At 37.0% G+C, this 12315-nt stretch overlaps 1 long non-coding RNA gene across 1 annotated transcript; it reads right to left on the bottom strand.

Moving 5' to 3' along the window:
* Positions 1-4520: 4520 nt before the first annotated feature.
* LOC126928268 (uncharacterized) lies at positions 4521-5387 on the bottom strand. The gene is made up of 2 exons (XR_007716487.1): positions 5027-5387; positions 4521-4917 (listed from the first exon to the last, which is right to left on the bottom strand). It is a non-coding gene; the product is annotated as an uncharacterized LOC126928268 (long non-coding RNA).
* Between the last annotated feature and the right edge of the window lie 6928 nt (positions 5388-12315).

A 12315-nucleotide genomic window follows, 5' to 3' on the forward strand; every position in this document is an offset into this window, starting at 1 on the left:
TCTTCTACTTGGTAGTCGCATAAGAGAAGACCGAGCCATTGAATCGCTCAAATAGATTAGCTGATTCGCTTAACGTAATTTTACTTCCGATGACGTAAACAAGAGCAGAAAGTACACAAGTAATAATACAGAAATGTCAAATGTACAGAAGAATAAATTTCGTTAAATCATTAGCACGTAACATTTCCTTATAATTCCATTTGTGTATAGCAAAATAGCTTGTGTGCTTTCATGAATTATAATTGATATTTAGAAGCTTTCATGTAGGTAGATATATAACTCGTGTTAATTAGTAATTTAACAATACATCATGACAACATATCATTTTCGTTTCTTCGTTTATCTCGTTATGCGCGTAAACGAATGTGTAAATAAAGACATATAATCAACGATAACATGTAGTGGCAAACATGATAATTATCGACAAAGGAGAATATTGGTGAAATGATTGTGGGTGATTTCACTCGGTGTATCGGTACATAAACTTTGATAGACATTGCCGGTGGATTCGCTGTCGGTGAAATCGTGTCGATGAAATAATTGTCAGTGATTTAAAGATAACCCAATTTATTGATCTCCCCTTCATAGAGTTGTACGTCTCTCTATAAAACATATTCTACCTGGAAGGGCTGAAACATTTAGCTTAGTCACACTAAACTGGACTGGACTGCAAGTAAGAAGATTGAAATGCAAAATTCACGTGTGAGCGCAACGATTTAGATGGAAAGTTCGATAAGGCGATTATGTATATTAACCCGAAAGAAAGCTCATGGCTTTGCAACGCGTTACACGCAACACGGAATTTCCCTCGCTGAAATAATCCTATTACAACGATACGATTTTCCTTAACAGATCTCGCAATGTAATTCTCCCTCTACAACTTTTTATTAGGTTTGAAACACGAGAGTTTCGAAGCTCTGCAAAGTCTCGCGAATCTAGAAGTCGAGTTTCAACGTATTTTCGCTTCTTATTTTATAGCTGTTAATAGTTATTATCTCACTCTGCACGTACATCAAACGAGTACTTATGTAAATCCAAAGGAAACGGAAACAACCGAGAATAATTGAGGATAATTCGAATACGTACCGATTAGTAAAGTGTTTGGCAAAGAAAAAAAAAGGAAAATTGTATCGGAGAAATAGGGGAAAAACGGTGGCGTACATCAAGCAATCTTTATGGCTGTAATACATTTATTATTCATTTATGTTCATTTTCTATCGCGTAACAGACGTTGAAATAACGAGCATATAAATCTTGTATCGCTCGACCTGACTTTTCCCGATGGAAAAATATTCACCAGCCTGGGATCGTGCATCGCTAATTACTCCGTTCTACTTTTCGAACGCGTTTCCATCCATACAGGAAAGCAAGAAGGCAAACCCTATCGCACAGTCATGAAGAGATGCAAAAGCAAGAAACCAACCAACGACATGCCGATCGACATGGTGGAAGCAGTCCTACAGAGGCTATTCACCATGGGACACGGACCCTCCCATTACGAGGGCCGCGAAGAGGCAGAGACCGAAGAAGAAGGAGACATCAGCTTCAGCGTCGTCATCGGCGAAGGCGATGTCGTCGATGCCGCCGGAAGAATGAACACCAAGAAGGCTGCAGGAGTCGATGGAAGACTCCTGGACTGCTGGAAGCAGGAGCTGGAAGCAAGCTGGAACCAGACTGCTGGAAGACGGCCAGAGTAATACTGCTAAGGAAGCCGGGAAAGGATCCCAGTCTCCCTAACGCGTACCGGCCGATAAGCATACTCCCAGCCATGAGCAAGATCTAGGAAAAATGCTTTAAGAAGATCATCGAGAGATGCATCGGAACGGACCCGTTCCATCGGAGGCAGTATGGGTTCAGAAAGAAGAATTAGCTTAGCGAATACCGATAAGAACAGGAAGAAGCTGAAACGGGCACAACGAACGGCCCTGTGCATAACAACGACGGCATATCGTACCGTCTCCCACGCGGCACTTTGCGTGTTGACCGGAAATCTCCCGATCTACATAAAGATAAAGATGCTCGGAGAGACTTACGAGTGGAACAAGATCCATAAGACCAAGATCGGCGCGGATGACGGCAACGAGCTGAAGGGGGAACTGGAGGCGCAAGGAAATTAATACCGAGTGCGCTGCTATTTACCAAAAAGAAGATGGACATCGATCATCACAGCATGCAGCTGTTAACCGGGCATGGGAGTGTGGCGGCACTCGACACTAACTAGTGTCGGACGACGGCAGCGACATCTACAGCCCCCAGTGACAATTACAGCGGACCAGGCCCAACTACCACAGCTATCACGCACGTCCAATAAATATATAACGCACACACGGCCACCTCTACAGGAGTTTCGGTGTCTATAGAAAGAGGATTGGCAAGAGCAGCGACAGCAACTGTCTCGACTGTGGAGACCCTAACGACGATGCAGAGCACGCCCTCTTCACGTGCCCGAGGTGAACGGACAGAAGGATTGAGCTGGAGAACGCTCTTGGCGAGAAGATAGACGTGGACAATCTGATCGCCACGGTGACCGCCAAGAACGAGAGCTGGGATAAATTCAGGCAATTTCGCAAGACCGTCATGTCTCACAGGAGGGTGACAGCGAAGGCCTTGAAGGAGGCAAGGAGGAGAACGAGAGCAACAACAACTACGCGGAGCAGTGAAGGCAGAGATACAAGACAACAAAGAACCACAGAAGGAGATCAGCCCAGTATTCTGAACTAGCTGAGAAGATGACGAGAGCAATACTGAATATACAGAATAGCTGCCCGACGAAGAAGATACAACGGGGCATGAAAGGACAACCCTGATGACTGCCGACAGGTTTTACCGGGGTTGTCTGTCCTCAAAACAAAGGAAAAAGGAGGAGGGGTTTTTAGTGGGTATGGCAACAACATCCGCCCGAGTCCCACATAACCCAGTGATGCGGATCACTGGGTATGCGTAACAGCATTTTCCCCTCCTCACGCAAAAAAAAAAAAAAGAAAAAAAACTATACACTCTATCAATTTTAAGTTGATAATTTCGTTATTATATAATTTTTCTTAGTCTAAACTGAATCCAGGAAGAAGAACTTTCATCCAATTACATACTTCATTAATTCATGAATTGTATTCGTTACCGTACGTACAAAAAGAAAGTTGACTGATATAAAAATTCAAAGGATAGAACTTCTAAGCTCGCGATTGGAAACAGATTCAGTTCAATGGTTTAATTTGCCATTTAATTGAATTCTCTGGCAATTTCAGCGAACTGTGGGCTTTAAAAGTGTCCCGCATTCAAACGCAAGACTTCTCCTCCACCTTTCTCTTTCTTTCAATTCCAACCTCAAGTAATTGACCTATTAATTCGACGATATATTTACATGCTCGCAAGGGATTCAAACAACTTCGTTGCGTTAAATTCGCAATTATAACCAACAGGAATGTCTCAATCAATGTGCAGCTCGAAACAAATAATAGATAATTAACTTTTCAATATAACGATTGATATGTTTGATGAAGAAAAATGTATGAATTTTTAAAAACGTCTCCTAGTACATTTAGCATTTTTATAGTAAAAACTTAGAACACACACGCACACATATACTATTCCATGAAATGATTTACACAGCTATGAGTCTAATCCTATCATATTATAAAGGGATGAACGAACTTTTCCTAATAAATATAACTTTATACAAAATCTTGTTTAAAAAAATTAGTTTTTTATTCTCATTAAATTAATTTAATATCAGAATATATAATTTTAGTCGTTATCAAAATTTTATGTCAAATGCGTTCATAGATATATATATAAATAAATGTCTAATCCTATGTATTTATTTCAACTGAAATCTTAACTTAAATATTTATTAACAATATTCTGACGAATATGCAATGAAAGATAAAAACAAGTTTATTTTTCCTATAGAATGTCTCATGCTTCTTACTCATTTTATGTTTCTCGTTGTCAGTGCGTAACTACTTATCAGCCGCATGAATGCTAAGTTTTACTACTGAGAAACGAAGAGACATATAGATGCAAATATACGCTATCTCGCGTGAAAAAACATCAGATACATTAACCAGAAGGAATATCCGATACATATAAAATTCATAGCGTAGTTATTTATACATACGGAATATTTCTTTCTGTATGAAATATTCTTTCTTCTGAATTCTTATTATAAATGTATGTCCATTTCCTACCTTAAAATGTCTCTCCTTTGAAAAACTCCATTTAAATATAACGATCAACAAAATATTACCAATAAAAATATTGAAACGAGATGCTGAAAGAACCTTTTAATGAAGTACAAATGATTATTTCAACTTTAATTCTGTTAAATTTGAATTGAATCATTTATAAACCGAACAGGTGTATAAAATTTTATTGCGTAAAAATCGTGAAGCTGAAAATTAGGAACGAATAACGAATGAGTAACCTAGTTTCATTAAAAGGTACGTGTACGCCGATCCGTGTAACAACTTCGACACTCCAATTATTATAAAGCATGTATCCTTCAGAGATTTTTTGCGCGAACGCAAGATACCTTTTACACGTGCAACTGAATAAGTGGAACGTGATTTTCGATATTTCTTCTTGTAGAACTTGTAACAACGTAACTGTTTCACGAATATTTTCCCTGACACTTTTACAACGATGCGTAGAAATCTCCTTTTATAATTAATAATTTCAGCATTTCTCTGAACAGTTTCGTTGCGATTAAAAAATATACAAAGCTTACGACGTGCTTGTTTAAAAATATTTATATGGAACAAGATTTCGAATTTGTCGCATCAATCGCGATCTCAGCAGGTGTAAATTAATTCGTTCTAATGAACGAATAAATTAAACGACTCGTGACAAAAATTATCCCTGTCCATGTTTGTCTTTCTAAAACTAATTCAAGGCGAGTTAAATGAATCGCTGTGTACCCTATTCGCGCAGCATGTGTTTTAACGACCAGCATGCAAGCGTTAACGGTGTACTTTAGTTTCTCATGGTTGTGTTAAGCTGGTTGCTCTTAGAATGAGCATATACTTACCGCAGGAATTGAACAGCGGAGACGCCCGCAAGATGTTGACTTCGAATTGTAACATATGCAGTGTATGCAAATCCAAGGTCCCGGCACATACATCTGTCCATGTAAGACAGATCGTCCTTCGAAATCAGTACAGTTTCCTCCTAAATGCACTGAAAACGATTACCAGCGTCAATATCTTTGTCACTCGACAATCGTACGCGCAGTTACGCTAACCGTTTTAACGCCACGCAGCGTGATCACTCTATTCGCGTACCGTGGTAAATTGTGCCACGATGTATGGTCACGATCATTAATTCGCAACGCGCTCAAGCGTGCTCGTCGCGAGTCATATCAGAGTTTCCTCTCGTAATTACTCGTTTTTCAAATAATCATAAACCAAATAAAAAAAAAAACCAATATAAAAAATTACCTCTTGAATCGGAAAACCAAATCCTGCATTATAGAATGTTATCACACAAACGAAACGCAGAGCATAAATATTTCGCAAACTTTTGAGTGTTTGTTGTAACGCTTCCAGTATAACCGATGAAATGAAGCGCGAGCACGTCGAACGGTATATTTCGATGAAAAAAACAGGATGAAAGGGCAGCGCGATCGCGTCGATCGGTACTACTCGCAAATAAATAAACGAAGCGCTATCGCGCTGCACAGCACAAACCGATACGGAGTCTTGAAACATCCGACACTAAAACGGTTAATAACATTACGAAAACGACCGTACCAGGAAATTTTTGTTCAACGGATCCGCATTGCGGCTATCACGATGCTCCTTCGTTGCATCGATGCTTCATCGATGAGATTAAAGCACCGTTGAAATAGGTTATTCGATTTCTTACATGGGCAAAAAGTTTTTATATCGTGTTTGCTGTTTTACTTCGCAAGTGTGCTTTACAGTATACGTTAGAACTCCAAGTCGAGCTATCCGAGTTAAAGTCTCTTGAAACTTAAAACGGCACTTAAAGGATATAGGTATAATAGAAGGTTCGTTTAAAATTCAAAAGTGTACTATACGTACATATACATTTGAATAAAAATAGCGGATAATCTCAAGTAAAAAAGTAGGTTCGTGTTAGTAAAAATGGTTTCAAAATACTTGTCAAAAGTCAAACGACTTGACTAATTAAGAATGGATGTAAGAGATTGAAAGCAAAGGGCATCTAAGAGTATCAATTAAGTAACAAACTCACGGTGACAAAGAGGTTTTCACTCGCTCGAATTCAAATAAATCGGTTAATTTGAGCGAAACTTTAGGTGCACGAGAAGCGACACGCGTCCTCAAGGACTACGAAGGTTCTACTCGAACGAATGAAAACTTTTCTCTGGCCCGGTGTGTATACACAAGACGTGCGAATTTAAAGTGCAGATTGTATTAATTGAAATAATTGGTTGGTTTGATCAAATTAATCGTTTTAAGCTGAAATGACGAAGGTCATCCAAGTAATTGATGTCCACTGTAATTATTTGTTAATCGCGCGTGGAATCGGAACGATTCGACCTCGTTCCAACGCGAATCGTTACTAAGGCAGAGACGGCAATTAATAATTGTCGCGTCATTTGTTCGATCGTGTTCACAAATTCAAATACGGCTGAGTGGCGAAAACCATTTATAACACGTCCCGTACCGCGTAGGTCGTATACATATCTCAGGATGAATTTTTCGTACTTCGCCGCATATATTCTCCATGTCAGACATACCATAAAATATTTCGTGCAATCGCGTATTCCTGTCTAATGTCAGGAATTCTCTTTCCATAGGTCTGCGTTTTCCATATTATCTATTTTGCTTATCAGTAAACATTCTTACAATTTGTGATTAATACTGTACGTACAAGAACGTTAAGTTTTTGACGTTGTAATATTTCACATGAAATAATAATGGCTGTATATCGACTAACTTATTAATTAATTAAATTCGTGTATATCAAGTTTCCTATCATTTAATACTTTCGTGTAACTACAGAGATTTGATACTATGAAATGAAATATAAAACTTGGTAAAAAAACGCGCTTCGTTAGGAAATGAGGGTAATGATGCAAATATTTTTTGTAGCCATTATATAGAATTTCGATGGTATAATTAATCAGTATCAACTTACCAGCCCCTGACGGGAAGAAAGTGACGAAAATAACCTGCAAGCAGATGAGAATTGCAAGTATTTTCGAGTACAGGTCCTTCATGGTTGTAAAAGATCAGGGGATGTTGTCGCTCTAGAATAGGCGAAAATCAGCTGTTTCAATAACTGCTTTGTGGGCACTGGAGTGCGTAGACCAGAAATATCTGCGACAAAAATCAGAATACATTTGTTTTCACATGATTCGATCAATTTTGTGTAGGACTAAGCTGATTGAACCTAACACGGGATAATTGTCCAACTTACGACCTTAACAAGCCCGCTTGATTCTCTATAAGTGCTTGAAATTGATGCTTGTATTCTTTCCAGATTAACAAGCTTTGCCCCCCCCCCAACCCCCTCCCTCTCTATTTCCTTAGATCGAGTTAGACTGCCACAACATATTATCTTTCTTCTTTTCTTTTCTTTTTTTTCGATCTTTTAAAGCCTTAAATCGCTGGTTATTATAGTGTATACATTCAATTACTCTGTAAGTCGTAAGTACATGTTTTACGTTATTTTTTATTTTCCAGCTAAATTCCACAAAAACAAGAAATATACTTCCAACGTGTTTTCACGTGTCTCTAGCAAAGATCTGAAAAACAAGTTGCGGCGCAATTTAAAACGACAAATAGCACCGTGTGTCTCGTTGTGGCAACGCACGCTTCGTCAGCTTTTTAAAAGCGCTCTCTGTCTGCTTTTTTCTCTCTTCACCGCCTATTCGTTTTTTCTTAACGAGTGAAACCGTTTTTACGAGGACGGGAGCACAGAAATGACGTACTGGCAATTCTGTTTCGTGATGACACAAGCAGCCCGGTTTCAGTGAATTAAACCTGGCCCCAAGCTTCCAATTATCTCTCCCTTCCTTTCCTTTATTTTTCCCTTCTATATCGAGTTTCAGGTTTTCTAAATTTCCATTACAATCAACTATGGCTTTTCTCTATTTTATATGTTAGCCGATGATTCATGGCAAAAACGTCGGCTGTAAAAATATTTGGAGTTGCAACAGCAACAAGTGTGTTTTCTCAAACAGAAAATATTGGAAGCGTACTCGTTGGCAAAACAGTTCACGGATAGTTCGTCCTCTGCTTGTTATTTGTTTCAATACCGTTAGCAAATAAATTCATGAAACATAGTGGTGTCGCATAAATTGAAAATAAAAGCTTTGCGTATACTTGGCAGTTGAACTTTGGCTATTATACGTATGTTATATATGTAGTATCGTGGACAAAAGGCCTAAGATATCTGCCGAACCATAAACAATGCCGCGAGAGCCGCGGCATCGTCGGGTACATCAATGTGTCGTCGGTTCTTTTTAAGTGGATAGTTTCGTGGAAAGGGCCTGCGTGACTCTGGCCACGGGCGTTTCGGGACACGTGTCCGATAGGACGGGAAAAGACAAAGAGACGCTAAAGGCAGTGTTAGTTGAGAAGCCGGAGAAGACGGATGCAAAAGGTGTGCAGAGTGTGACTTGAGAAGCGAGAGCGAGCGAGTGTAGAAGCGGAAGAGTGTGAATCGGGAAGTCGGAAGCCGTCTATGAGAATAAGACGTACGACAGCATCGTAATCATTTCGTTGCTTCGAACATTATTTATTAAATCAAAACATCATTACTTGTCCTTTCCTCTAAGACCCATTAAGATACTACATATATATATATATATATATATAGAAGATTGCTTAGAATTTGGAGCTTAATAACATATGTCAAAATCATTGACATTAAAGAAGGTGAACCTTACTTACGAAATTTCCTTCCGTCAAATGATACATAAAAATTGAAAAAAATAATATACATAGTTTTGACTTTCTTCCGCATTATAATTTGAATCACTCGATTTATTCGACTAAAGATAATCAAGCAATAACCTCACTTTACACGTATTCTCATCACGTGAAATAGATCACATCAGGGATTTTCAAAAGTCGATGGAATATTAATGGCGATTAATTATTTATGGATGTATTCTGCACGGTTAAAGCAATCGCCTAGTGAATTATCGAGTTCCAGGAATATGAGCGGTAAACAGGATTGCAGCTATAAATGACTCTCTAACGTGTATATTAGAGATGAATTTGATCATTTATCCTCATAATATGAAATACGCTTTCAAGTGGAAATCATAATTAACAATTTCTGGCAGCGAAAAGTAAATAAATCGATACGTTTAAATCAATATTAGAATTTCTTAATATTTTTATCAAATATTTTTATCAAATATTTTAACATCGTAGAAGTGTCGTTGGAGAGAAATATTAGGTTGTTCCAAAAGTTTCTTTCGGTTTATAAAGAAATGATAGATGTACGATATTTTTTGCATTATATTATTTTATTCAATTATGTGCGATCCACCTTTCTCCAATTTAATATAAAATAACATAAAACAAAAAATGCTGTGTATCTATCATTTCTCTATAAAACGAAAGAAAATTTTGCGAAAATATAATAGAAATTTAGCTTTAACACAATATAAAAATGGATTGTTATGCCCCTAGGAGATAAGAACAATATGATTAATATTAATAATGAATACGTTAACGTAACGAAAAGCAGCTTTTGCAGAAGGCTATAACCTGAAAATGTTTACTAAAGAATGATAACATGAATTTTCTTAAGTACCCCATTTGATACTTAATCTGCTTTGTAAATACTGTACGTCCTAACTTTGAAAGAATGCAATTTTAGCCAGAATGTTTCAAATTACCTAGCCGTATTGTTTCCTTGTAATGTAATTTATATTTACATTATCTCGCGTAATTCTTTCCACTTTATTGACTTCTAAACGTTAATGTAATATAATTTTTATAATATAATTTTAATCGAAGTTATTTAAAATTTGTAGTATCTCATCCCTACTAGAATAATATTAACAAATGTGCAGAGCTCAAGTCGAATAACACCGGCTCAGATAAATGATCATCAAACTTACTTTTGTTATCGTCGATGTCAGTGATTTTGAACCAGCCAACGTCCATGGCAATCAATATTATTTAGCCGGTCTTAACGCAATGTAAAAAGCAAAAAAAAAGAGGAAGGAAGGAACAGGGAAGCAAAGAGATAAAACGAATTTTTCATTTTCTCGAAACTAGATCGAGTTTCAAGCTGCTCGTAAAAGAGTCTGTAGCCAATCCGACTAAATTCGACGAACCGCGCTTGAAAATTCCCAGAGAACTGTGATAACCATCGAAATCTGTACAATTTGTCGATTCATCGCTTGATTAAAAAATGGAACAAAATGAGGCTGATCAGCCGGCCTTTCAACTTCTAATGATCCCTATCGTTTTACCCTAGGTTGAATGCTACGATATAAGCCGAAACAGCTATAAGTAGGGTTCACGTGATTGCCGCCATCTATTATTCACGCGTTACACATTCGCCAGACAGACGCGTCTAACGGTTGACATTGTTTTCTACCCTCAGTTCCAACGCAATTACGTTGCTACGTGCAATCAAGTCTCGAGTGAAGCTAATGATAAGTTGTTGTTCGATCCTACACAATTACTAAAATTATTCAAATTAAACTAATTTAGTCTAAAAAAACAAGTAATTTCGTTATATATTTCCTTTCATAATAAGCCATGGTTGGAATATAGTAGCTGACGAAAATATTCGTATATTTGTAGAAACATTTTAGGGCTGTATTATGCATAACGGCACTATAGAATTAATACTGTAACAGAATTCTACTATCATGGTTATGCTGGTAATATTCGAAACAAATCTGAAAATCTATGTAGATGTTGTAAGATATTCAGTACGAGTACTGTGCATTACTGGTATGTACATAATCACGACGAGATAAGGAAGGTACTGTTCTCTATTGCTCATCGCTACCCGTTGCTAGTAGCAACGTACTATGCATATATATCTCGTAAAGATTTTAAATGTAGCCAACGAGACCATTTTTAATATTTGACTATCGTGACCCATTACAGTTTCATCACTTTCGATTAATTGAACACGACCCGCACCTTAAGACTAAAATACACAATATAAGTATGGCACAGAAAATCTTTTAAAATTTACGGACGACTATTTATGGTATTTAAAGGCAGCAAAGATAATAATTAGCTGCGGATTTTCCTCGAATCGTAGCATACAATATGGAATCTGATTATTAAAAATTACAGTGGAAATACAGTGGATTTCCATAAGATATTCGTGCTTGTGGCATTTTGGAAATAAATTCTTAACCCAAATGGACGACCTCGATACTCGAGAAATTTTGTGAAGCTGACGTCAATGGCGATATGTACTGTTGTTGTGCTATCATTTCATAGTAAGCTGTATTGATTGCACTTCTATTCACGGAATTGATTTATTCCACACAAAAGTTGACAACAATAATCGAAAAAAGAAAAATATATTACCGCCTTTCACATCAGCATACACAAGCACATAGGATTTCACACGAATATACACACTTGTAAATTCGACGAAACGATCAAATTTAATTATTTTTCGATTTTTCGGGCATCAAGTACTACATCAAACGTTACACATCAAACGTTAAAATACGGCGAGCATACAAAATGTACAAACCACTCTAAATTAATTAACTTTGAACGTTATTGATTAATTAAAACAAACCACTGTTGCGTTGAGTTTTACATTTTAAAAAGTTGTTATCCGTTTTTGCTTTGTTTAAAACTAAAAACAGGACTACGTTCATTGTAAGTCGTAAATATCCCTTTTATTTATTTAAACAAACAGATATTTAAACAAACAACTTATAAATATATAATTTATTTACGTATATTTGTAATATCTGTTTTATAAATTTGTACAACCATTTATCCATTTATCTATTTTATTTGCATATAATTTTTATAGACTTTTTTTTCTTTTTTCTTATTTTTTTTTTTTTTTTTTATTTAAGAACGAAAAATTGTGATTCTATTTTAAGACATGTCAGACTGAAGCGATACGCGATATATATTTCTATTCGGATTTCACCGTCGTCGTAATCGATGCTATTGGAAACGTTTCACGATAGACGTCTTACAAGCGCTTGCAATGTCCGTCATGTGTAAGGCTCTACCACTGAATCGCGGCTGCCATTTAGTGATTAAGGTCGATCACTTAGAGACGTTAATCCGCCATAATGGTGAGCAATACATCGAAGCCATTATTGAAAGCATAGTTACGCGTTAATTTCATCGATCTTATTCACAAATA

Source organism: Bombus affinis, unplaced genomic scaffold (genome assembly GCF_024516045.1).
Source record: "Bombus affinis isolate iyBomAffi1 unplaced genomic scaffold, iyBomAffi1.2 ctg00000774.1, whole genome shotgun sequence".
Taxonomy (NCBI): domain Eukaryota; kingdom Metazoa; phylum Arthropoda; class Insecta; order Hymenoptera; family Apidae; genus Bombus; species Bombus affinis.